General features: G+C 44.9%; 1 protein-coding gene across 2 annotated transcripts in view; it reads left to right on the top strand.

Moving 5' to 3' along the window:
- Nucleotides 1–23,150, top strand: part of MYLK4 (myosin light chain kinase family member 4) — a 291,340-nt gene that overhangs the window by 46,674 nt on the left and 221,516 nt on the right. The window contains exon 1 of one of the 2 annotated variants that reach the window (XM_073678685.1): nt 18,575–18,591. The exons of the other annotated variant lie outside the window; for it this stretch is intronic. The gene's annotated coding sequence lies outside the window, so the exon portion shown is untranslated. Of the gene's footprint in view, nt 1–18,574; nt 18,592–23,150 lie in introns of those variants that run through there. 2 annotated transcript variants of the gene reach the window in all.

The following is a 23,150-nucleotide window of genomic DNA, read 5'->3' on the forward strand; positions in this document are numbered from 1 at the left end:
ACCTAATGCTATAGTGTGCCCTATAAAATCATAAGCTGCGTAAGGGGTGCACGCGTGTGGGGTTGTGCACGCGTCATCTTGTGCAAAGTGGCTTTCGAGCTAAGTGGCAGTTATTTCAGACGCAGTTAGTAGGGCAGGGGTCAGGTAACCCACACTTTGCTTACTCTCTTTCAACTATGTTTTTGTTAGATTTCAGCTTTTCCCCTATAGTCCTCCACTTTCTACTAACCCCTCTCACCCCTACACCTAGTAAGGAACTCTTCATCTCTCCCTCTATCCTCCCCATTCACCTCACCTCCTCCTCAGAACTATTCATCAACATTCAATCCTGTATCTGCAAACACAGACCGCCACCCCATGCCCTCTCCTACTCCTACCTGCTAACACTTTCTCTGCTCCTCCTCACTGCTGGCGACATCTCTCCAAATCCTGGCCCTCCTCACCACATCCCCACAGTCACTTCTACCTCCTATCCACGACCTACCACAAACTCTCGCAGCCTTTCTAACCTCATACCCATCCACCTAATCCCCGCTTCCCCAGTTGCACTAACCGGAGCTCTATGAAATGCTCGCTCTGGCTGCAACAAACTTTCCTACATCCATGACCTTTTCATTACTAACAAACTTTCCTTCCTTGCCATCACCAAAACCTGGCTCACCCCCTCTGACACAGCCTCCCCAGCCGCACTTTCATAAGGCGGTTTCCGCCTCCCCCCCCCCCGCCCCAACGGCAAACATGGTGGAGACGTAGGTTTTCTCCTGTCAGATACCTGCGCCTTCACTGAAATCCCACTGCCACCCTCCGTTTCACTCCAATCTTTTGAGGTGCACTGTGTGTGCATCTACTCCCCCTCCAACCTCCAACTGGCCATCATTTACCGACCCGGAGGGCAAGCCACCACCTTCTTAGACCACTTCACCACCTGGCTGCTTCACTTCCTTTCCACTGACATCCCCACTATCATAATGGGTGACTTCAACATCCCCATCGACCCTTCCCACTCATCTGTCTCTAAACTCCTATCCCTCACTTCCTCCTTCGGCCTTGTTCAATGGTCTTCTACAGCCATTCAGCCACTCATAAAGAGTGTTCCTCCCTAGCTAACCTCTCTAATTCTCCTCTACCTCTCTCAAACCACAGCCTACTTACATTCTCTGCCCTCTCCTCTCCAGCTTCACAATCCCCACTTCACAAACTTGCACACCATCGCAGAAACCTCAAACACCTAGATCTACACTCACTCTCTGAATCCCTCCTCCCTCTTACAGACATAAATTCCTTACACAATGCATATGTTGCTGCTTTATATAATACCACAACAGTCGCAGCTCTCGATTCAGTCGCCCCTCTCACACATACCAAAGCTCGCACAATCAATAGGCAACCCTGGCACACCAACCTTACTAAAGAACTGCGACGGGCCTCCAGGGTTGCTGAGTGGAGATGGAAAAGGTCCCACTCCATTGAGCACTTCATCACATTCAAACAATCCCTCACTATTTTCAAGTTTACACTCACTGCAGCAAAACAAACCTATTTCTCATCTCTCATATCCTCCCTGTCTCACAACCCTAAACAGCTATTCAACACTTTCAATTCTCTCCTCCATCCCCCAGCACCTCCTCCCTCTCCTCTCATCTCAGCCGAAGACTTTGCCTCATTCTTCAAGCAGAAGTTTGACACCATCAAACAAAGCTTTTCCCTAAAATTCCCACAGCCCCTCCTCATATATACTCAACCTTCCTCCTCCAAACCTCACTTCTCACCATTACAGAAGACCAAGTCTCTTCTTTACTCTCCAAGTCACACCTCACCACCTGCGAACTTGATCCAATCCCGTCCCACCTCATCCCTAACCTTACCACAGACTTCATCCCAGCCCTAACCCACCTCTTCAACCTGTCAATAACAACTGGTGTCTTCCCCTCATGTTTCAAACACGCCTCAATCAAACAACATGTCCACTCCGAACTGACCCCCCACCTTTCCTTATGTTCCCTCTTCGACCATGTACAATCTGTCTTCCGACCACATCACTCGGCTGAAACTGCCCTGACCAAAGTCACCAATGACCTACTAACCGCCAAATCCAAGCGACACTACTCCGTCCTCCTCCTCCTGGTCCTGTCATCTGCCTCTGACACAGTCGACCATTCCCTCTTACTACAGACCCTCTCATCTCTTGGTATCATGGACTTGGCCCTATCTTGGATCTCCTCATACCTAACAGACAGTACTTTCAGTGTCTCCTACTCGCACACCACCTCCTCATCTCGCCCCCTATCTGTCGTTGTCCCCCAAGGTTCATTTCTAGGATCTCTGCTCTTCTCCATCTACACCTTTGGCCTGGGACAGTTCATAGAGTCTCACGGCTTTCAGTATCACCTCTATGCTGACGACACACATATCTACCTCTCTGGACCCGATATCTCCTCACTACTAACCAGAATCCTACAATGTCTGTCCGGTATCTCATCCTTCTTCTCTGCCAGATTTCTAAAACTTAACATGGATAAAACAGAATTCATCATCTTTCCACCTTCTCATTCATCTGACCTATCCACCAACGTCAATGGCTGCCCACTCTCCCCAGTCCCCAAGCTCGCTGCCTCGGGGTAACCTTGGACTCTGACCTCTCCTTCAAACCACATATCCAAGCCCTTTCCACGTCCTGCCAACTCCAACTCAAAAACATCTCCTGCATCCGTGGATTCCTCAGCATAGACTCTGCAAAAGCACTAGTGCATGCTCTCATCATCTCCCACTTCGACTACTGCAACCTCCTACTCTGTGGCCTCCCTTCTAACACTCTCGACCCCTCCAATCTATCCTAAACTCTGCTGCCCGACTAATCCACCTGTACCCCAGCCTCTCCCCTCACTGGATCCCCATTGCCCACAGAATCCAGTTCAAAACCCTAACCCTGGCATACAAAGCCATCCACATCCTGTCTCCTCCATACATCTGTGACCTAGTCTCCCGGTACTTACCAGCACGCAACCTTCGATCCTCACAAGATCTCTTGCTCTACTCCCCTCTTATCTCCTCTTCCCACAATTGCATACACAATTTCTCCCGTGTATCCCCCCTACTCTGGAACTCTCTACCCCAACATATCAGACTATCGCCTACCACGGAAACCTTCAAATGAAACCTGAAGACCAACCTCTTCCGACAAGCCTACAACCTGCAGTAACTACCGCTCCACGACATTGCTGCACGACCAGCTCTACCCTCACCTACTGTATCCTCACCCATTCCTCGTAGATTGTGAGCCCTCGTGGGCAGGGTCCTCTCTCCTCCTGTTCCAGTTGCTGACTCATTTTGTTAAGACTATTGTAAGTGTTTTTGCTATGTATACCCCCTTTTTCACATGTAAAGCGCCATGGAATAAATGGCGCTATAATAATAAATAATAATAACAATAAAAATTAATATGTGAATGATTCTGGTCATAAAGCAATGGAGCATGGACCTTCACCACCACGGAAATTAGAACTATTATCAGTCAACACAAGTACCTACACTCAGTAATCCTTTTTTGGTAAGCATGATTTAAAATCTCTTTGAAACTGTTTTTGAGCTGAGACAATTGTTTTGGAAGAGTTGATTTATTTCTAGTATTGGTAAGACACGATCATGCCATATGCACCTCGTTCCAAATTGTTATGCAAATGCTATTTTTCTCTAGTTTTCCTAAATGGTAAATGCAAATGAGTTAGTATAATGTTCAAATCATCAACTGTTAGAGTATAATTCAAATTTTATTGGACAAACCTCCCAATGATAACAGTATTTTTTCAAAACGAAAAAAAAACCTCAAAATGCATTGTTCCATATTGTTATGCACAACAGAGTTTCCAAACATTTTATAATGTTGTCAAGAACTGAAAATGACCCCTTTGATATCACCTTCACAGTTCTTGCATCCATTGAACATGTGCGTTTTTGGATAGTTTCTGGTTGAATTTGTTTGCAGGATGTCAGAATAGCCTCCCAGAGCTGCTGTTTTGATGTGAACTACCTCTCACCGTCATAGATCTTTTGATTGAGGATACACCAAAGGTTCTCAATAGGGTTGAGGTCAGTGGAAGATGGTGGCCACACCATGAGTTTCTCTTCTTTAATGCCCATAGCAGCCAATGAATCAGAAGTATGCTTTGCAGAATGAGATGGTGCATCGTCATGCATGGAGATGATTTTGCTGTGGATGGCACAGTTCTTCTTTTTGTACTATGGAAGAAAGGGAAATTCAGAAACTCTACATACTTTGCCGAGGTCATTTTCACACCTTTAGGGACCTTAAAGGGGGCTTACCAGCTCTCTCCCCATGATTCTGGCCCAAAACATGACTCCACCTCCTTGATGACATTGCAGTCTTGTTGGGGCATGGTTTCCATCCACCTACCATTCATTACTCCATTCATCTGGACCATCCAGGGTTGCACGGCACTCATCAGTAAAAAAAGACTTTTAAAATTAGTCTTCATGTATGTCTGGGCTCACTGCAACTGTTTCTGCTTGTGAACACTGTTTAATAGTAGGTTTATGCACAACTGCAGGCCTTTGAAGGATCCTACACCTTGAGGTTTGCGGGACACCAGAGGCACCAGCAGCTTCAAATACCTGTTTGCTACCTTGTAATGGAATTTTAGCATCTGCTCTCTTAATTTGATGAATTAGTCTGGTAGAAACCTTCGTCATTATGCCTTTATGTGCACAAACCCGTCTGTGCTCTGTATCAGTCACTAATCTCTTCACAGTACAATGATCATCCTTAAGTTTTCCTGAAATACTGTATCTATTGTTTTCATACCTTGTCCAAGGCATTGCACTATTTCATGCTTTTCAACAGCAGAGAGATCTTTTTTCTTTCCCATACTGCTTGAAAACTGTGGCCTGTTTAATAATGTGGAATGTCCTTCTTAAGTAGTTTTCCTTAAACTGGACTCACCTGGCAAACTAATTATCAGGGTATGTGCACACGATGCAGAAATGCTCAGGATTTTTTCCTGAGCATTTCTGCATCTCCCTGGCAGGAAAAAACGCATGCGGATTGTACATGCGGTTTCCTGCCAGGGACATGCGGAAATGAAGCGTTCTTCACTTTCATTTCCGCATGCGGGTTGACAAGCGCTTCCCAAGCAATTTTAGCATCACTTGGAAAGTGCTTGTCAACTTCACACTATATAAATCCATGCAACCGGCATGGATTTATATAGTGTGTGAATGTCAAAAAATAAAAAATAAATATATACTTTACCCTCTGATGGCCCCCGGTGTCCTGCTTCGCTCGGTCCCGGCTGCCGGCAGTGAAGACTTTAGGACCTGCCGACGTCAGCGTCACGTGACCCGTCACATGACTCTGACGTCAGCGAAGGTCCTTCTTCATTCAACCCCGAAGTGCCGGGAACCAAGCAGGAGTGCTGCGCGGGCCGTCAGAAGGTGAGTATATATATATTTTTTATTTTATTCTTTTTTTTTTAATGGTACCTGGGTCTGGATGAGAGTCCTCTCCTCCACACCCGGGTACCATCCGCACATTAGACCGCACGGAATGCGCATCAACATATACAGTGATGCGGATTCCATGCGGTCTAATGCAAGTCAATGGCGGCAAAAAAGCAGCGTTTCTGCAAAATTAATTGACATGCTGCGGATTTTTGAGTGCAGCGTTTACGCTGCGGAAAAATCCGCATCATGGGCACAGCACATGCGGATTTCAATTGGGGAACATTGCTGCCCTTCTACCATGCGTTTTTAATGCGTTTCCGCGGTGTTTACGCAACTGCAAAAACGCCGCGGAAACGCATTAAAAACGCATCGTGTGAATTCAGCCTCACAGTTGTTTGAGATTGATTTCATTTAGCCAAAGAGCCCTGAAGCACAATATCATCCATGAATTTATTTGAAAAACAAAAAATTACATCTTTATGATATTTAAATCCAATTTGCATAATAATTTACGACGTGGTGTAGATATAACGTTCAGCAAACATACAGAATAGTTTTTAAAGCACTGTGTGATCCTTCATGTGATTCAGAAGGGGACTGGAGTGGCGCTGAAAATCAGAGAAAACTATGTTTGGTGAATATATTACCATACTTATACTATACTAGGTATACATTTACACAGGCTTAGGCAATACAAAGTTTGGTGGGAATGCTTCTTTAAAGGGATTGCACGGCCTTAAAGCGGTATTCCCATCTTTAAGATCATATTCCAATATGTAGTAGGTGTAATAATAATAATATTAGCAAATACCTCCAATTAGAAATGTAGTATAGTTCGTCTGATTTGCTATGTCTCTTTCCTCATGTGCCGGCATTGCAGTACCTTAGGTGTCCATGGTTACCGCCACTAATATAGTGACAGTTAGTTAGCTAGTTGCTAGTGGTCTTAACCATGGATAACTAAGGTCCTGAAATGCCGGCACATGAGGAAAGAGACATAGCGAATCAGAAGAACTACACTACATTTCTAATTGGAGGTATTTGCTAATATTATTATTATTACACCTAGTACATATTGGGATAGGGTCTTGGGGATGGGAATACTCCTTTAAGGTACAAGTCTTTCTATATGACTGCAGACTTGTGAATCCTCACATAATTCTTTGGTGCAGGCGCTGGGAGCGGCGGGTGCGTGACTGCTAGTATGAGATTTGCATACATACGGTAATGTGCCATATAAATTTGCACAGTCTTGCTCAATGCAAGTGCATTGAGCGAGACTGGACAGTCTAGTCGGAATGTAGCCAAAGTATTGCGATGTGAGGATTCACAAGTCTGCAGTCACATTGAGTGACTGCAACTTTGTAGACTAAGGCCAGACAACCCCTTTAAGTACCAGGTGATTTTTCTTGCACCATATATATCAAACACAAACAACATGAACCTTTAAGATAAATCTTGTGCATTTTAAGACTGTTTAATATTAAGACGTTTGATTTGTCTATTACACTGTTGTTAGAATCTGTGTCTTTTTGACCATCCGCCATTTTCTTGTGGTTTCTGGCTGCTGGTCTTTTTCCCCTAGTGTTGGGTTTGTTTTGGTCAGGTGATTGTATCACCCTTTATTACCCAGCACCTGTCTCCTAGTCCTTGCCGGACAACAGTGTTTATGCGTTAGTGTTCTGGCCAGGAGGTTTGATAGTAGTGTTTCTGTGTTTCTGCCTGCTGAGATTCCTTTTAGTCCTCTTTCGTTACTGCAGCTTCCCCTTTTCCTGCTAGAAGGTCACCTGTTTGTTATCTCAGCCCTTAGATCTTTCAGGGTTCCCTTCTCTCTTCATTTAGGTCTAGGAAACGTCGGTGGGTCTATTCGCCAGTAATAGGTTGCCCACTCCATCGTAGGGCTACAAGCTAGAACTAGTGCAGGGACGGCTTCCCCCCTCTTGTCCTAGTTCTTAGTTGCAGTATCGTAACAGTTTGTCCAGCCAGGAAAAAATAAAAAAAAGAAAGAAGATCCTCATCTGGATTCCTTCAGCATGAACAACGTCCAAGAGTTTGCATAGCACCTGCAAGGGTTACCTCAGCAAGTAGTCTGCAGCAGCACGTGAGTAATTGTCCTGGGGCATGCCCCGAAGAACCAAAGGTAGGATTACCTGAGTTTTTTTCTGGTAAACGGCAGGAATTTTTTACGTTTAAAAATGCATGTTTACTGTATTTTCGGCTTAGACCTGCTTCTTCAGGGAGCGAATTACAGTGTGTGGGAGTTGTTATGTCTTTATTGCGAGGCAAACTCCAAATCTGGGCATTTTCATTGCATCCTAATGATTCTTGTTTGACGTCAGTAGAAGCATTTTTTACTGCAATGGGGTTGTTATATGATGATCCTGATCGGGTCATATCAGCTGAGGCAGAGCTCAGGCGGCTTAAACAGGGTTCTGTTGATGCTGAGAGGTATTGCACCCTGTTCAGACGATGGTCCGCAGAGGTCAGATGGAATGGCCCAGCGCTCAGGAGTCAGTTTCTGGCAGGTTTGAATGAAAGGGTTAAAGATTTGCTCATTGCATATCCTGCTCCTGCCACTTTGGAAACAGCTATGCAGCTAGCTATCCGTGTGGATAGAAGATTGAGAGCCAGCCTGAGTGACAAGAGGGCTTTTGTAATGTTGGACCCCGTCTCTCAGGTTGGTCTCGCCGACAGCGGGGACCCGATGCAAGTTGGGTCATTGTCCTCCTGTTCCCAGGAGAGGGACGGGAGGCTCTCTGAGAGGCTGTGTTTGTATTGTGGTAAGGCTGACCATTTTGTTAAGCAATGCAAGGTGCGCATAAGGAAGGATAAAACATTCTTGCATTCCGCAGGAGTGTTTTTATCTGGTAATACCACCTTTCGTGGTCATTCTATTGATTTTCAGGTAATGGTTGATTGTGGCGCTGCTCTTAATTTGATTGATCAACAATTTTTAAACAAGTATAAGTTTGATTCTGAACCATTATCGTTTCCTTTCCCTGTTGTGGCAATTGATAACACTCCCCTGGAGCATGGGCGCATTTTTTGGAGGGTCACCGGGTTCCCACTAATTGTGAATATGGAACATAAAGAGAGTATACGCCATAATTTGAAAGAGGCGAATAGGAGGTCCAAAAAATATTTTGACAAGACAAGAAGGGAGACGTTGCTTGCAGTTGGGGACATGGTCTGGTTGTCCTCTAAGAATCTGCGTTTGAAGATCCCTTCTAAAAAACTGGGCCCTAAGTTTATAGGACCCTTCAAAGTAATCTAGGTGGTCAACTCGGCAGTGGTGAGATTAGACATCCCCTCATCCTGGAGAATTAATTCAGTTTTTCATGTATCTTTACTGAAGAAAGCGGACACACCAGATAAGGAGGCGAAGCCGACTGTCCCTCCAGTTGATGAGGATGGCGAATTTGAAATTTCTTGCATTTTAGATTCTAGGTGGCACAGAGGAAGGTTACAGTATCTCGTGGCCTGGAAGGGGTTCGGTCCAGAGGATAATTCCTGGGTAAAAGCTGGGGACGTCTCGGCCTCAAGGCTGATTAAAGTTTTTCACAGGAGATTCCCAAATAAGGCTCGGCCGATAGAATCCGGAGGATCCTCATTAAAGGGGAGGTACTGTTGTAATCTGTGTCTTTTTGACCATCCGCCAGCATTAAAATTACCTTCTTTGACATTTATGGCATATCAAAAGTATATACAATAAATGTCCGATAGGTACAAATTCTACTTACAGGACTCTGCCATCCATCAGCCAGCATTATATGGCAGTGTTCTCATGAGTTTTTGGTGAGCTTTTCACGCTGCATCGAAAATGCTGAGTCTTACAGTTCCAGTAAAATGGATGTCCTACAGTCATGGCCAAAAGTATTGAGAATGAGACAAATAGTAATTTTTCCAAAGTTTACTGCTTCATTTTTTGTAATGGCAATTTGCATATACTCCTGAATGTCAAAGAGTGATCAGCTTAACAGCAATTACTGTACTTGCAAAGTCAATATTTGCCCAGAAAATGAACTTTAACCACCAAAACACATTTCAACATCATTGCAGTCCTGCCTTAAAAGGAGCAGCTAACATCGTTTTAGTGATTGATCCATTAACACAGGTGTGGGTGTTGATGAGGACAGGGCTGGCGATCAATCAGTCATGATTAAGTAAGAATGACATCACTGGACACTTTAAAAGGAGGCTGGTTCTTGGTATCATTGTTTCTCTTCAGTTAACCATGGTTATCTCTAAAGAAACATGTGCAGCCATCATTGCACTGCACAAAAATGGCCTAACAGGGAAGAGTATTGCAGCTACAAAGATTGCACCTCAGTCAACAATCTATCGCACCATCAAGAACTTCAAGGAGAGAGCTTCCATTGATGTCAAAAAGGCTCCAGGGCGCCCAAGAAAGACCAGAAAGCGCCAGGACCGTATCTTAAAACTGTTTCAGCTGTGGGATCAGACTACCAGCAGTGCCGAGCTAGCTCAGGATTGGCAGCAGGCTGGTGTGAGTGCTTCTGCACGCACTGTGAGGCGGAGACTCTTTGAGCAAGGGCTGGTTTCAAGGAGGGCAGCAAAGAAGCCACTTCTCTCAAGAAAAAACATCAGGGACCGACTGATATTCTGCAAAAGGTACAGGGAGTGGACTGCTGAGGACTGGGGCAAAGTCATTTTCTCTAATGAATCCCCTTTTCGATTGTTTGGGACATCTGGAAAACAGCTTATTCGGAGAAGAAGAGGTGACCGCTACCACCAGTCTTGTCTCATGCCAACTGTAAAGCATCCTGAAACCATTCATGTGTGGGGTTGCTTCTCAGCCAAGGGAATCGGCTCACTCACAGTCTTGCCTAAAAACACAGCCATGAATAAAGAATGGTACCAGAATGTCCTCCAAGAGCAACTTCTCCCAACCGTCCAAGAGCAGTTTGGCGCCCAACAATGCCTTTTCCAGCATGATGGAGCACCTTGCCATAAAGCAAAGGTGATAACTAAATGGCTCATGGAACAAAACATAGAGATTTTGGGTCCATGGCCTGGTAACTCCCCAGATCTTAATCCCATTGAGAACTTGTGGTCAATCATCAAGAGACGGGTGGACAAACAAAAACCAACAAATTCTGGCAAAATGCAGGCATTGATTATGCAAGAATGGACTGCTATCAGTCAGGATTTGGTCCAAAAGTTGATTGAGAGCATGCCAGGGAGAATTACAGAGGTCTTGAAGAAGAAGGAGCAACACTGCAAATATTGACTTGCTGCATTAACTCATTCTAACTGTCAATATAACCTATTGGTACTCATAATATGATTGCAATTATATTTCTGTATGTGATATAAACATCAGACAAACACTAATAAAAACCAGAGGCCAGCAGATCATGTGAAAATATAATTTTGGTGTCATTCTCAAAACTTTTGGCCATGACTGTATGCTTTTTTATTACGCAGTGTAAACTGACATGTAGTGCGTGTTTCAAATCCACATGCCAATTTCTTTTGTGAGGATGTTGAGTTTTATGTGCAGATTTACCCCATAAAATTGCAGTTGATGTGGAAAATCTGCAGACAAAAACACTTGTAATCCGCACATGTATCAATAGTTTTGTCAAAGCCAAATACTAGGAAGTATCAAAAACAAAGCAGCTTTATTCGAAGAATAATACCGACAAGAGACAAAAACCGTAGCATCATAAACACAATAAAAACACATTAAAAAATACAAGTAATCTAATTTATCTAATATGTGCATAAATGCTGCAGAAAATCTGCAACATCAGAACCTCACCAAATATTCATTGTGGGAATGTAAGCTCATGATACTGCGGTAGAGCGGCTCTCTCGGCTGTACACGGAGGTAGACACGGGACGCTGTCTCTTTAAACTTTCGGACCGGTTTATTAACAACGGCAGAAACCAATATAGAGTTCATAAAAAAAACACAGCCCTTCGGCATAACGGCAAAGCAAAATAAAAAGATACAGCACAATCCTTACATCTGCTGGAGTCCAGCCACTCAGGGTTAACAACACAGGTTTAGCACAAAAATGCAAGCTTCTCTCTCTGGAGCTAGCCTCTCCAGATACTGAACACTACGGTCGTTCAAAAGACTGGCTATTTAAACCCCAGACCACACCCTGGGGTGAAGATATGGTAAACGACCTCCCACCTGCTCTATGGTCGTTCACAAAAACCCAGTCCTTTTAAAATGGCTGCTTAACCCCTTGTAATAGTTAGCATTCTGGAGCAAAACCTCTGGGAATCAAATCACTGAAGCTAATAGCCTCAGTGAAACATACCTCCCCTCTAGCACTTTGCCAGTGACTTTGTCACATATCCCCCCTTTGCCCTAAGAGTTTTGGCACCTTCACTTGCTAAACAGGGAAGTATGGAGAGGGCATCTGCAATACCATGTAGTTTCCCTGGCCTGTGCTCCACATGAAAACTCCAGTAGCACTAGAAACCACCTAGCCACCCGAGCGTTCTTCCCCTTCCTTTCCCTCATCCATCTCAGGGGCGCATGATCTGATACTAGCTTGAACTTTTGGCCTAACAGGTTGTACCTCAGCCTGTCAATTGCCCATTTGATGGCCAAGCACTCATTCTCCACAATGGCATAGTTCTTTTCACAGGTGGAGAGTTTCGTACTCAGGAATAGAACTGGATGTTCGACTGCATCTATTTCCTGAGACAACACAGCTCCTAAACCAACCTCGGAGTCGTCCATCTGAACCACGAACTCCTTAGTGAAGTCAGGCACGACCAAGACCAACTGTTTACATAGGGTGAGCTTCAACTTCTGGAACGCCATCTCTGCTTCAGGGGACCACTTGGCCATCGAGGTCTTCATGCCCTTAAGAAGATCAGTCAGGGGGGTGTCTATCATGGCAAAATTTAGGATAAATCACTGATAGTATCCTACAATTCCCAGAAACGCCAGAACTTGCTTTTTAGATACTGGTTGCGGCCAAGTTTGGATGGCTTCCACCTTATTTACTTGTGGCTTTATTTTGACACTTCCGATGATGTAAAAAACCAAGTAATGTGAACTGAGGTCTAAGATGGTACACATGCAAGAAATAGGAGCATGTTCACACTAGCAAAAAGAAGCAAAACCTACAAAAGACAAAAAATATATATCATACCCTACCATCATTATATATAAATGTAAAGCAAAGTTTCATATGAAATATAGGGTACTTAGTGAACTATTTTTGATCAAAAAAAGTATACAAGCCGTCCCACCAGCGACAAGGTGACCCTAAATTGGGACGGTACCTACACTGTCTATATTAAAAACCTTACTGTATATCAAAGTTGAAGTAATGCATATAAAAGGGTAGACAAATAGGACCGGGTCCCAACTCCAGACCACCTAGGCCCGTGGTAAGCTACATATATACTAATCAGCTCAACAAAGGGGATGCCACACCCTTAATTTGCACAGAATGCAAACAAGACAAAAAACCAAGCAATGTGAACTGAGGTCTAAGATGGTACACATGCAAGAAATAGGAGCATGTTCACACTAGCAAAAAGAAGCAAAACCTACAAAAGACAAAAAATATATCTCATACCCTACCATCATTATACATAAATGTAAAGCAAAGTTGCATATTAAATATAGGGTACTTAGTGAACTATTTTTGATCAAAAAAAGTATACAAGCCGTCCCACCAACGACAAGGTGACCCTAAATTGGGACGGTACCTACACTGTCTATATTAAAAACCTTACTGTATATCAAAGTTGAAGTAATGCATATAAAAGGGTAGACAAATAGGACCGGGTCCCAACTCCAGACCACCTAGGCCCGTGGTAAGCTACATATATACTAATCAGCTGAGACAACACAGCTCCTAAACCAACCTCGGAGTCGTCCATCTGAACCACGAACTCCTTAGTGAAGTCAGGCACGACCAAGACCGACTGTTTACATAGGGTGAGCTTCAACTTCTGGAATGCCATCTCTGCTTCAGGGGACCACTTGGCCATCGAGGTCTTCGTGCCCTTAAGAAGATCAGTCAGGGGGGTGTCTATCATGGCAAAATTTAGGATAAATCACTGATAGTATCCCACAATTCCCAGAAACGCCAGAACTTGCTTTTTAGATACTGGTTGCGGCCAAGTTTGGATGGCTTCCACCTTATTTACTTGTGGCTTTATTTTGACTCTTCCGATGATGTAGCCCAAGTATTTTGCCCCTTCTTTCCCCAAAGCGCACTTCTTTGGGTTTATGGTAAACCCTGCCTTCCTTAGAGCATCCAGTACCGCCTGGACCTTCCGTAGATGACTTCCCCAATCCGGGATAAAGATCATAATGTCGTCCAGGTAAGCTGCTGTCAGGTGTAGAGAAGGCCGTCTTCTCCTTGGCCCTTGGAGACAGGAGAATTTGCCAGTACCCCTTTGTCAGGTCCTGGATGGTTATGTATCTGGCTGGCCCTAGCCTCTCAATCAGTTCATCAACCCGGGGCATCGGATATACGTTGAACTTGGACACCTCATTTAGCTTCCTGCAGTCATTACAGAAATGCCACTCTTTGTCCAGCTTTGACACAAGGACAATGGGGCTGGACAAGCCGCTCTTTGATTCCTCGATGGCACCCAGGCTCAACATTCTCCGCACCTCCGAAATCACGTTGTGGCAGGCTTCAGGAATCCGATATGGCTTTTGGTTCACCCCCACATGTGGTACCGTCAGGATTTCTTTCTCCACCACCTGCGTACAACCTGACAGCTTCGAAAACAGGTCCTGGTTACGATGAAGCAGCTCTCGGCACTGTTGCTTCTGCGCCGGTGACAGTTTCTCAGCCACTGTGACATCCTCTAATCTGGCTTCAGGATGGGCCCCCAGGCATGTAGCTTCCACCGGGTCCCTGTCTCGCCAGGGTTTGAGCAGGTTAATGTGGTACACCTGGTACGGCTTTCTTCTCCCTGGTTGGTGGACCTTGTAGTTGACGTCACTCAACTTTTCAACCACCTCGTATGGCCCTTGCCAATTGGCCAGGAATTTACTTTCCACCATGTGGATTAAGACCAACACTCTGTCCCCAAGGCTAAACTTTCTCAGTCTCGCCGACTGGTTGTAGACCCTGGCTTGGGCCTCTTGGGATTGGAGGAGGCTCTCCCTCACAATTGACATCACCTTCTCGATTTGGTCCTGAATCTGGGCCACATACTTGATAACGCTCCTGTGGGGAGTCACCTTGGCTTTCCAGGTCTCCTTCACAATGTCCAGAAATCCGCGAGTGTGCCGTCCATATAGCAGCTCGAAGGGGGAGAAACCTGTGGAGGCCTGGGGGACTTCCCTGACCGAGAATAGCAGGTAAGGGAGTAGGCAATCTAAGTCTCGGCAATCCTTTTCCACATCCTTCTTCAGTATGGATTTTAAGGTTTTGTTGAACCTCTTGACCAGGCCGTCTGTCTGCGGATGGTACACAGATGTCCTGAGTTATGTAATTTGGAGACCCTTACACAACTCCCTCATCACTTTGGACATGAAAGGAGTTCCTTGGTCTGTCAGGATCTCCTTTGGCAGTCCCGTCCGAGAGAAAATATGCACTAGCTTTCAGTCTAAACTCCTTGCAGAGGAGTTTCTCAGTGGTACCCCCTCCGGGTACCGTGTTGCGTAGTCCATCACTACTAAAATGTACTGGTACCCCCTGGCGGACTTAACCAGAGGCCCGACAAGGTCCATGGCAATCCATTCGAATGGGACCTCTATAATGGTCAATGGCACTAGGGCACTGCAAAAGTGGGTTCCTGGAGCATTTAGCTGTCAAGTAGGTGCATAATACCTACGCAACGGGTAATTAAATCACATATTATCCCATTTATGGGAAAAGAGGGGATTTTACACCATATTATAATATATAAACCCATAAGAGAAATTGTGCAACCCCAGAAAATACAATTAGTGCAAACAGATGAATTAAAAGGTATATATTTTATTTAGGTATATTAAAAACAGGAAACATTACAAAAGTATAAAAAGAAGGTCAATAGGTATGAAGTGAGAAACACATGAAAAAGAAGATCACAGAGGGACATGCACTGCCTATTGAGCCCCTATGTCCCTCTGTGATCTTCTTTTTCATGTGTTTCTCACTTCATACCTATTGACCTTCTTTTTATACTTTTGTAATGTTTCCTGTTTTTAATATACCTAAATAAAATATATACCTTTTAATTCATCTGTTTGCACTAATTGTATTTTCTGGGGTTGCACAATTTCTCTTATAGGTTTATATAGCTGTCAAGTAGGGCAGGATTGACTGAAATCCATAATGTCTCGGTGATATCCAGGCCAGTAGAACCTCTGCAAGACCCGTTCTTTGGTTTTCTTTACTCCCAGATGCCCATCCAAGACATGAGAATGGTCCAAATCTAATACCCAATTCCTATAGGTACCCGGCAACAACAACTGCTCTATCACTGCCCCTCTTGGTTTAGTGACCTGATAAAGCAGTTCCTCTTTTAGTGTAAAATATGGGAACCTGGTGTCAGCCCCCGACTCTTGAGCAACCCCATTTATTACAGACACATTACCAAATGCATTTTTCAATGTGATTTAGTGCATTTGAGCAGTAACAAAATTTCCCCCAGAAACACCCAAATCAGGAATCTGGGTCACCGTCTTGTCCTCGTCACCAGCAAGGACAGACAAGGAAACTCATCCGCCTCGGAGCGGCGGGGATCCATCATGGTGTAACCGGCTCCTGTCTGAATCACGTGGTACGCCTGCTTTCCTCTATAAGTCCCACAACAGGCTAAACTCCCTCCCTATTATTACTGGGTGTAGCAGATCCTTAACCACCCCAACCTCATGGGACTCAGCCCCACAGTTAGTTTTTATGGTCACTCTGGCAACAGGGTTATCTTTGGCGTCCCAGTGAATACATCGTACACCCACGTTTTTTCCGGTGATCAACTGGTGGGGGAGTGTGGCCCTTACCAGAGTCACCAAACTCCCCGAGTCCAAGAGTCCTGCCACTAGTACCCAATTTATGGTCACCGGACATGACTGTGGGCCCCCACTGGGCTGATAGTCCACACTGGAGGTGGGGTAGGCATAGTAAGAACACTGGCATCCCAGGCTACAGTCCATTTTGCTCTGAGGTCAGGGGGTAGCGGGCGGCTATATGGCCTGGACCGTGACATCTCCAGCATATAATATCCCCTGCAAGAACCTTCGGCATTACCTCCCCCGGCCTTTAGTTCTTGGACGCTCTACTCCTTTTTGGGCCTCCACCCCCTGGTGAGCCCCACAGTACGGAGTGGGCTGCTTTCCCCAGGAACCCTCGACCTCCTGATACCTCTCGACCAGTCCAACTAGTTCATTGGCATTCCGGGGATCACTCTGGGGAACCTAAGTCTGTATTGTCCTTGGCAGGGAATCCACGAACCAGTCCATAACCATTTTGGTCCAGCTGGGGCTGCTCAGCATCGCCGTCAGCCTCAACGCCTAGCTGGTCCGAGAGCACTGTTTATCTCCCAGGTAGTTGTGCCTAGCAATGTTAAGCCTGGGTTGCAGAGGGAGACAGGGCTTGTGGAATCTAAGTCCAGGATTTGCCGCACTGAGCATGTCCGTGACCTGGCGGATCATGATTGGTGGGTTGGCACCCACCTGACCCGGTGACCTGGCACCGCCTGATTGGTCCACGGGTAACGTCACCAATGGCGCATCGGTGGGCAGGGCTTAGTCTTTAAAAGGCCCGTCCACAAACATGGCGACGCGCTCAGATCATTTGAGCTTGAGATGCTGGTGTGTGGATGACTCTGGTCCACGTGTAGTTTCGCTAGGCAGGTTAGCTCCATAGAGGCAGGTTAGCTCCATAGAGGCAGGTAGCTTCGTCTAGCAGTCTGACTCAGCCAAAGGGGTCGCCAGACACCCCGGGCAGCCGGCAGACGTCCTGTTCACGGCTATTGTCTGTCAGACACATGGAGTAATCCCCTACAGTCTGGTAGCACGTCGGCTGGAGGCACGTGTACCCATCGGCGTAGTCACTCACGCATCCTAGCGCCAACCCCTACTGCGTAGCGCCTGTATCGAAGACAGGGCTACTGCTTCTTCCCCGGTCGCACGTCTCCCTGCGGTTCTTGGAGATTGTGTGAACCGCTGAAACCCGCTCCGTGTGCTTTAACACAGAGTGGTTTATCAGTTCAGTAGGTGCTATCCCGGACGCTCTTCTCCCGTGCAGTTAACGGAGATAGAGCGTACCGCTATACCCTTTCCTGTGTGGAGAAACACAGAAGGGTTTAATATTTAAGTTGTCGCTTTCCTTTCCACCCGGAAAGTGTTCGGCAGCAGTCCTCCAGGCTGCATTGCGGACCCCGGGGTCGGTTGCGTTCCATTAAATTAAAGTTGTTTGCAACCGCCCTCCTAACACTGTGTACCACTACTCATCAGTGTGTGGCTGCTCTCATATAGTTAACCTGTCAGTCAAGCATTTTTCTATCCATACCGTCGGGGACCGCACAGAATAGCATTGCGGGCAGCATGTGGCCCCCGGACTGTAGGTTGTACATTCCTGGTCAATCCACCTAGATGCCTCTGTAGTGATATCTTTGATGAAAACTGTAGGGATGTCACCAATATAAGCAGTTTCAGAAGAAGAAAAAAAATCAATTTTGCTATCATGAATATTGATTTTCACTGGTATAGCCGAACACTAAGTTGATAGGAACTTCTTTTTCTCACACAGTGTTGGCATAGGCCTCTTGGTATGATTCTTGATATGTTTCCTTGACTTGTCATCAGCTTAGAATGTAAGATCTAATCTTGGCAGTGTATTCTAGGTATCTCCAATTATTGATGACAGTTTTTCATGTCACGTCCACAGTAACTTCTAATAATTTGAGGCTGAACATGTTTTGTAAGCTCCTTTTCGACTATGGATATCTCGTTAAGATGCAGCCAGGAGAGTAAGAGTTATTGGCACAAAACTGCAATACCACGCACAGCTACTTCAAGTGCGACACATACAGTGAGCAGAAATATAAATACCTAAGAGACTGCCTTAGTATCACAACCCCTTCTTCTGATTGATGGGAGTGCCAATTGTTGAACTCCAACCGATGCAATATTGATGGTTTGTCAGTCATCAACTTTAAAAACCAAGATGACCCCTTAAGCAGGTAAGCTGCTATTATTGAGTGGGATATGTTTTTGTAAATACTAAATTATTTTGTAGGTTTCAAATCTAAAGCAGAAAGAATTATCAGTAGAGGTATGCCTATAATACATACTGTAACTCAGGATCTTAGCAAGATAAATAATGTATTTACTGTACAGTTACGGTACCTTTCACATTACCTACCCACATAGATGATAATTGTAACGATGCTAAGCTACCAATCTTTAACTTATACTATAACTTATTCATTTTGCTCAATTGTGTTCACAACTTGGTCATGATGACAAAACATATGCTTTGTACAATTCTGAAAAGCAGCACTTTTAAAGCATGGTATTACATTTGTCAGACATGCTTAGGTCTACTTTCATCTAGAAGAGCCTGATTCACCAAGAGCCTGATTCACCAAGCAGTTTTTGTCTCAATTCTGGCATAGATCTGCATAAAATATAGCAAAATTTTTGAACGACTTAACGTTGCAAGAAAATGTTGTGACTTTTGTTATGTTTATGCCAGCCCTGGACAGCTCCCCCTACTTTTTAAACAATAGCTAGAATGTGGGATGAGGTTTAGTTAAGTGTGCATGACAAATTCATCATAATTTATGTCACTAGAATTGTATAAATTACAACAGAAATGTACGTCACCTACTGACTGGAGTATATCAAAAAATGCATCAAATTCTTTAATAGGTTTGCACCACCTAATCTGTTTGGTGCATCTTACTCCAGCTTTTCCTTCATTGAGATTCATGTTCAAAACTCTTGTTTTAATGAATGCATTTTTTCATTGCAGTACAGCCAAGTCATATCACACCTTTATACTCTACTCTCAGGACCATATCTGCAGAGGTTAACATAAGGAATTGTTCCTTTCAAAATAAACCTAGTGCCTATGTAAATTATTTAAGGTTCACCTCTACCTTCATAGTTATTTCTGACTGTTACTAAGTCAACATTGTTATGTTATTGTTAGTACTTTCGAATGAAGCGGATATACTCCACGGATGAGCGGTTTGAGAAGCAGGCCGGTGATCTTAGGGATAGGTTCCTCCAAAGGGGATATAGCCATAGGAATATGAGGGTCGGATATAATACGGGCAAAAATACTACTCGTGGCCAATTACTCCGACCCAGAGTGGGTGGACGTGGATCTGATCAGAAGATCAGGTTCATCTCCACATTTAACCACGAATGGGACACCATGAGGGCGGCCATGAAAAAACATTGGCCGATCCTCATGATGGAACCTTGTTTGGCGGATGTTAGAACCCTCCTGTTTGTTTTTTCCATCTTGTATTTTGCGGTCACGTGACCATCTGCCTTTATATTCCAGCTCCGTCCTTTTGGTTGTGCTGGACTTCAGTGTTTGACTGTTTCTCTAGCCAGGTGCTTCTGTGCCTTTCTCTGTCAAGTTCGCTTGGTCCTTCTGGGACCTCTAGTACCTTTTTGTCAGTTTGTCTTTTTGTGTTCTGCAACTACTTCTCTGTTTAGGAGGTGTCCCATTTTTTGTCCCAGTCCTTAGTTCTTTTAGGGACTAACCGTGGACTAAGGCGGGTCTGTTCGCTAGGAACAAGCAGCCCCCTACATCGTAGGGATTCAGCTTAGTCTTACTGTAGGGACAGCTTTCCCCTATCTTTCCTTAGTTCATGTTGCAGATCATAACAGTGAAAAGCTTGGAGCCACCCCAATGATGACTCCAAGGCGTTCGAAGAATCTCAAGGATATTCTAACTCGGAGCCATTATGCTCCCCGTACCCCCAATCCTTTCGGTGCTAGACGCCCTTTACAAGGCTGCTTTCCATGTGGCCACTGTGCGGCATGTGCTAATATATTCCGTGCCACCACCTTCAGCTCTGTCGATTGAATGCGCCAATTTAACATCAACCAATATATTTCCTGCGGCATGACCCACATGGTATACTATGCCACGTGTGGCTGCCCAAAGGTGTATGTGGGTTTGACGTCCAGAGAGCTGAGGGTGAGGACTAGGGAATATGTTCGCGATATTGATTCTGCCAGCACAGTTGCCAATCCCTCTATATTAAAAACTCTGCCATGACATTTTAGACAGTCCCACAACTGTAATGCGAAGACCTTGGCCATTAAAGGCATTGATGTTGTGCATGGTGGCATTAGAGGAGGCAACCTGAAAAAGATATTGGCCCAAAAGGAGACTCGATGGATCACAGTCCTGGGTTCAATGGTACCGCATGGTCTCAATGAGACTGTTAGTTTTGTGCCTTTTCCTGTAAGCATCCCTATCTCCCCTGATTGTTTTTTTTTGTTCCTTGTTTTTTAATTTATATAATGATATTTTATTATTTTTTATGTGTTATTTGTCATTCATTGTTTATTTCTCTATTGTTACCTGACAGTGATCTTCCTTTTGAAAGCCAATACAGAGTTGCTTTGGGGCCATCACCTTAGGGAAAACTGCTGCTCCTTGTGTTAAGACAATGTATCTATGCTAATAGGACGAATCACCAGGAGAATCCTTTGTGTGAACCTCTAAATTGTTTGTAATATATATATATATATATGTATTTGCACATCTATTTGCTGTATTTGTTCTTAGGGGTGGGATTTATGTGGTTGCCCTTGCCCACCTGTGGCATCTGTGATGCGGTGCGCATGCGCCCACCTCTTGTCCGGCGCTGTGTCCCTTGCGGTGTCGCACAGGGCGGTGCGCATGACTGGGAGCCCTGTGACGTGTCCCGGCTCCCTTGCATGCGTATGGTGCGTGACGCCTGTGGGGGGGGCGGTAGCTCGGATGAGTGGGCGCGCATGCACCTTTAGAACCATCACCCATTGGCTGAGGCTACACCATGTGACTCATCACATGGTATAAGAAGGTCCTGGAAGGTATAGGTGCATATTTCCCCATTGGCTGAGGCTACACCATGTGACTCATCACATGGTATAAGAAGGTCCTGGAAGGTATAGGTGCATATTCCTGCATGATGAAGCGGTCATTTATACAAACGAAACGTGCGTAGGGGACGTGGGGAATCTTCTCACCAGGCTAATGGTCCCATTGGCGTCCATCTCCAACTGCTGGGTATGTTCATGAGTCCAATTATTTAATATGTATTCTCCCTTGAGCCTATTGATAACTACCAAGATGTACTAGGTACTATACCTTCCCTTTGGCTCAGGATTTAACTTATGGACTCATTAGATACTATCAGTATGTACTATGTATAGGAATGCCCTTGTGGCATAGTCACTATTCATGATACCACATTGTAATTGGCGCCACTGGCTACTCACAGCCTGAGGTCACATTTTTGTGCATAAATGTTATATGGGTGTTTTTTGTTACTGATTTTAATCTTTATATGCAATAAAATTTGAATAATCGTTCTAAGCTATTTAAGGCTCCATTTTTCTCTTTGTAATAAATTAGAACATTGTTATGTGTCTTTTTAACGGCTCACCTGAGGAGGAGGATTCCCTAATCTATAGCTCAGGGTGATCATCACAGACGGGAGGCAATAGAGCAGTTGAGCCGGCCTTACCGGATGGCACATGGATTAGTAAGGTCCAGGACAGGGGAGTATGCAGGTCGGCAAACAAACAAGTGAAGCAGTAAGCACTAAATGCAGCAGAACTAGGAGTGAGAATATACATGGGATCAGTAAATGAATAGACAATCCGGGGCTTGCAGCAGGTAAATTGTTAATTGCAGAGCAGAAATGGAAAACTAGTTTTAGCTTGCAGAGGTTAGGCACAAGTAACAAGGTAACTTGCTTTCAGAGTTAAGATTAATAGTAATGCAGACAGGAACTTATAATAAGAAAATGGTTAATTGCTGTATATTGGTGGCGAATTGGGAATCTTGTGACAAACACATGGTAACTGAAATCAATTATATTTCAATACTCGGACAGCACATAGGTGTCTAAGCCAGCCTTAAAGGGCCTTGAATGATGATGTAAGAGGTGCTAGACAAGTTACCACAGTAACCTGTCTTGGACTAACAGAGAATTCCTCCTCAATATGGCACCTCATAGGACATGCCAAAATTTTTTTTGCAAGAAAATTCGTGTGGAATCTGAAAAAACTGCATGCATTTGTATGAAACTGAAGGCTGATATATTCACAGTAAGACACCAATATTGATTCCATATTATGGTTACATCCAATTCAGAAGTCATAATTTGCTTGTGTGCATGAGCCATTAATGTCATTCCTAAGGCTCATTCTTTGTGCAACTTTAAGCTGAATTTTAACCCCTTAACAACATTAGACGTACTAATACGCGTCTGTGCCCTGGGACTTGAGAGCCAGACCCGTATTAGTACGTCATCGCGATCGCGCGCGCACACAGGCTGTGCGGGCGCGATAGCCGCCGGGTGTCAGCTGATTGTCACAGCTGAAACCCAGGGCTATGTGCAGGGAGTGGTCCCGCACCGCTCCCGGCACATTAACCCCCGCAATACTGCGATCGCAGTCGATCGCAGCATTGCGGTGGCAAGGGGAGGTGATCGCAGATGCTCACCTCCTCTTCCGGCCTCCAGCGCTGTCTGCCGTGGCTTCCAGGATGTTGCCATGACGA

Source organism: Phyllobates terribilis, unplaced genomic scaffold (assembly GCF_046119375.1).
Source record: "Phyllobates terribilis strain yellow unplaced genomic scaffold, ASM4611937v1 Scaffold_4__5_contigs__length_816908805, whole genome shotgun sequence".
Classification (NCBI taxonomy): domain Eukaryota; kingdom Metazoa; phylum Chordata; class Amphibia; order Anura; family Dendrobatidae; genus Phyllobates; species Phyllobates terribilis.